Source organism: Salmo salar, chromosome ssa29 (assembly GCF_905237065.1).
Source record: "Salmo salar chromosome ssa29, Ssal_v3.1, whole genome shotgun sequence".
Taxonomy (NCBI): domain Eukaryota; kingdom Metazoa; phylum Chordata; class Actinopteri; order Salmoniformes; family Salmonidae; genus Salmo; species Salmo salar.
Genome location: NC_059470.1, coordinates 24,497,387 through 24,502,889, shown reverse-complemented (window position 1 = coordinate 24,502,889; position 5,503 = coordinate 24,497,387).

Here is a 5,503-nt window from a genome sequence, read left to right as displayed (position 1 = left end):
ATGGCTTCCTTCAATAACTTGAGACCGATAAAGGCCTCTACTACCCCCATGATCCTGATATTGGATCTTCGCAAACAACCTTGTAAATGGTATGCATTGTTCCTTAAGGCTAGTCACATCAGTTTCAAGCTTCTTAACTGTGTTTTTTAGCATAGTCGTGTCGTCCGAGCATGTTGACGAGCCTTGTTCCACATAAGAGACAGTTTTCTTAACTGTATCCAGTTCAGTACGAACCCTTGCTGTTTACTTTGCAAGTTCATTCTTGACTGCTTGAAACGCTGACTTAATACAATTAAAGTCCTCACTGAGCGACTCCTTGAGTTCCGACTTGAGTACAGATGAAATGTCCGCTCTGAGGGCAGCATGAATCTCTGCCTTCAAATCCTCTGTTATAATTTTTTCACCGAGCCGAGGGAAGGAGCCGCTGCTCCCATATGTTGAAGAACTCGAGCTCCTCATCTTGGGCCTAGTGTTCTCTTTTGTCAGTGACTCCTCTGAATTTAAACTTTTGCAGGTTATGCGCCATTTACGCATTCAAATGAAAATAACAGTTTAACAAAGTAAAGCACGTCATTCAAAGGCTGTGTTTCCTAGTTCTTTTTGGGTCAAAGTGCAAAGAAAGTATTAAATAAATGCAATTTCAGCATGAGGTCAGAAATACGTGACCTACTCCATGGCTTGCTCACTCAACAATATTGGGTTGTTAACGAGTTTGTTTTTTTACATAAATAAATGTGGGACTCAAAAAAAGGCAGTGAAGAACACCATTGCCCAAAATGCATTGCTCCAATAACTTTCAAATGTTTGCCCACAACAATATGTATTTTCCTATGAATGAGGTCGCACAAAAATGTGTCTCTTTTCCTACGAATTAAGTCACTCAAAAATGTGTGTATTTTCAGACGAATTAAGCCACACAAAAACGCACAAAAACACACGAAATCTGCCTTAAATACTTTTTCTACGCATTTGCACAATTTGAGTGCGAGATTGTGTTGCAACGCCACACAGCATTGTTTATGTCATGATACACCTAGCCAGTTAGTTTATCAAAATAATGTTTTGAGTTATTATAGTTGTACTTCGGGATGGGAGTCACAACATAACTTCAGTTGTCATGACTAGATCATTATCATGACTGTACTTACTGCTGAAAAAACAACAATACAGGTAATAAAAAATAGAAAGAGAGGGAGATAGAGAGCTTGCGAGCGAGATAAATAGTTGATACTCCAAATTAGTTGTCAATTACCCTTTTCTCCTAAATAAATTGGAAGGTTTTTTATTCTGTTTTGCAGATTAGATTTGGCTGGGACACATTACCCTTGTTGTGGGTGTTGTTGAGAAAGAATCACTTAAAAAATGTACTGACCCCCCTACAGAGCTTTAGATGGGCTTTGGATACAGAGAACGACAGGACAGTGAGACTAAAAGTATATCACTTTAGAAAGCCTCTTTTTGGTGACATTTCTTTGAGGGAAATGATATTCAATCCTTTTCAACTGAATACATCAGTTCTGGTCAATAATTTGGGGACATCTGTGTGTTTTCAAAATGCACTTCAAGTTATTTTTGCTTTAGCCCTAAGCTCGCTGCACTGTGAAAGCGTATGCAGATGTTTCATATTTGGGACTGTTTCAATGTATGAGGTAGTTTGACATTTGGAGGCTTCAGACCCTGTTTCCTTCAGTTCCCGGATTCCATTAAAACAGCCCATGACTCCCACAGTCTAATACCCCATGTGGTTAAAGGCGTGGGAATAGGGGTGGAATTAATTGACTAACCCTTCAGTTTTGGAACAAATCCTCTTGATTAATTCTGATTATGCATCCCCTCCATACATTAGTAGTCTGCAGGAAGTTTAATTACCGTTATAATTAAATATGAACCAGAGGAATTAAACCAGTTTTACTGAAATAGCCACTCATGATTTCATCTAAGTGACTGCGCCTGTGTTTACATTTACATAATGAGCTATAACAGCTCTTATCAGCAATTTACGTACCTGCCTTATGGGATAAACAAACACGTAACTCTTAAACATAGCAAAAAGGCATATCTATACGCAGAATGTTGGTAACTCTTTCTTTAAAACATGCAGGTATAATGCCTTATGTCTTCTTGTGAGCATGTATGACCCCTTATAAATTCTTATTCTTTTCATCTTAGAATGATTTTGACAAAATACCAGCAATTCTCAATCAGTTGAAATATTGATACATAGGGACATAACATATTATAAGCCTTGTAATAAGACATTACAAAGGCTCATACCTGCAGGCTTTAAGTAAAGTGTTGCCCAATTGCTCATCTGAATGTACTGCAGGGTCTACAGTCAATCACGGATAACAAAAAGAAAACCAACCCCGTCGCGGACATCGACGTCTTGCTCCCAGACAAATTAAAACAACTTCTTTGCTCGCTTGTGGACAATACAGTGCTACTGACACGGCCCGCTCCCAAAGACTGGGCTCTCCATGGCCGACGTGAGTAAATCATTTAAACGTGTTAACCCTCGCAAGGCTGCCGGCCCAGACGGTATCCCTAGCCGCGTCCTCAGAGCATGCGCAGACCAGCTTGCTGGTGTGTTTCAGGACATATTCAATCAATCGCTATCCCAATCTGTTGTCCCCACATGCTTCAAGATGGCCACCATTGTTCCTGTTCCCAAGAAAGCTAAGGTAACTGAACTAAATGACTAAATGACTACTATTGCACTTACTTATGTCATCATGAAGTGCTTTGAGAGACTAGTCAAGGATCATATCACCGCCACCCTACCTGATACCCTAGACCCACTCCAATTTGCTTACCGCCCCAATAGGTCCCATCACACCGCACAATCCCATCTGGACAAGAGGAATACCTATGTAAGAATGCTGTTCATTGACTACAGCTCAGCATTTAACACCATAGTACCCTCCAAACTCATCATTAAGCTCGAGACCCTGGGTCTCAACCCCACACTGTGCAACTGGGTCGTGGACTTCCTGACGGGCCACCCCCAGGTGGTGAAGGTAGGAATCAACATCTCCACCCCGCTGATCCTCAACACTGGGGCACCACAAGGGTGCGTTCTTAGCCCTCTCCTATACTCCCTGTTCACCCATGACTGTGTGGCCATGCACGCCTCCAACTCAATTATAGTTTGCAGACGGCACTACAGTGGTAGGCTTGATTACCAACAACGACAAGACGGCCTACAGGGAGGAGGTGAGGGCCCTCGGAGTGTGGTGTCAGGAACAAAAACTCACTCAATGTCAACAAAACAAAGGAGATGATCGTGGACTTCAGGAAACAGCAGAGGGAGCACCCCCCTATCCACATCGATGGGACAGTAGTGGAGAAGGTGGAAAGTTTTAAGTTCCTCTGCGTACACATCGCGGACAAACTGAAATGGTCCACCCACACAGACAGCGTGGTGAAAAAGGCGCAACAGCGCCTCTACAACCTCAGGAGGTTGAAGAAATTTGGCTTGTCACCTAAAACACTCACAAACTTTTTCAGATGCACAGTCGAGAGCATTCTGTCGGGCTGTATCACCGCCTGGTACAGCAAATGCACCACCCTCAACCGCAAGGCTCTCCATAGGGTAGTGAGGTCTGCACAACGCATTACCGGGGACAAACTACCTGCCCTTCAGGACACCTACAGCACCCGATGTCACAGGAAGGCCAAAAAGATCATCAAGGACAACAACCACCCGAGCCACTGCCTGTTCACCCCGCTATCATCCAGAAGGTGAGGTCAGTACAGATGCATCAAAGCTGGGACCGAGAGACTGAATAACAGTTTATATCTCAAGGCCATCAGACTGTTAAACAGCCATCATTAACATAGAGAGGCTGCTGCCAACATACAGACTCAATCTCTGGCCACTTTAATAAATGGACTTAATAAAGGTATCACTAGTCACCTTAAATAACGCCACCTTAATAATGTTTACATATTACTCATCTCATATGTATATACTGTTCTATACCATCTTGCCTATGCCGCACGGCCATCACTCATCCATATATTTATATGTACATATTCTTATTCACCCCTTACATTTGTGTGCATAAGGTAGTTGTTGTGAATTTGTTAGATTACTTGTTAGATATTACTGCATGGTCGGAACTAGAAGCACAAGCATTTCGCTACACTCGCATTAAGATCTGCTAACCATGTGTATGTGACCAATCAAATTTGATTTGAAGTGCATGAATTGCACTGCTGAATATTCATATCATTATATCCAAAAAGCGTTGTGTGGAACCTGTCTATGGATCAGTTAGATTTTATATGACTTTACAGTAACAAACAGCTTAGTGCTTTAAACGTCCTACCAGCCAATGTAGGCCGTCTAGCAGTAAGGACAGACAAACTACTACGGCCTTGTCAGATCTTTTAATTTATAGCCGTTGTTTCTATTTAAAAAAGTGTCCCTGTATGTGCTTGGGGAGTGGACCTCCAGCTCCGTGATTCGGTGCTGATGATATTGAGCTATATATCAATGTTTGACAGGGTAATTGGAAAAGTTGATGAGCGGGCCATGGCTGTTGTACTTGGCTGGTTGCCACAAATTGGAAAGAACATTACTCATTTAGAAGGATCCTTACAGTTAGGCTTATAAACTGTGTGTGGAGTAGTTATGAGAGGAGAAAGTGACCCTCAAATTAATTGACCTCAAAAAATGGTAGTCGACTCCACCACACAATGCATTTCACAGGAGAATGGCTCCCTCTGCTGTCTATCTGTGGTGCCACATTGAAGTACTGAAAACTGATCAAACCATTAGGGTCCTCAATAAGTCTCCCCAAAGGGTAGGGTACACTCTTTCATTGCCTTCCATATCCCCCATAGATTTAAAATGAATGGATTGGTGTAAGATGAATAAAGTGGAGACTACCTCTAGCCCACACTTATACGCATTGTAATTTATGAGGGGGAGTAAACGAACACACTCGGAAGAGTAGAGATTCTGACTGCAGCAAGTATCTGTGTATGTTATGGATTTTGCTCTGCACAGTATCCTTAAACTATCTTGATTGTATTCTTAAAACCTTACCGTTCCATAGTGAGCCTATGCATGTTTATAATGCATTCATATAAGACAACTGCCAATTAAATTACCAACCTCAACTCCAAATTAATAAACAGCAATATAAAACAATAGCAGTGGCGTAAAGAGTAACGTCATAGTCTACACATTGTTTCATATACTAAAAAAGTGTCGTGTTCTCTCGTTTATAAACCAAGAGAACAGTAGGCCTATATCCAAAATCCCATGTTCTTTATCATGCCTAAATGAATATTAAAGTTGACCATTAAATATTCATACTAGCCTACTATACTATAAATTAATGTGATCGATTTTAACCATCCATCACGGTCTGTAGCCCTCAACTATTTAGTCTAATGTTCCAAATGACTCCTTTCGTCCAATAAGACGTTTGTCTTTATTTTTTTCAATAAAAAGGAGGTGGTCCGAAAAAGACTGCTCTTATGTTGTCTTCAT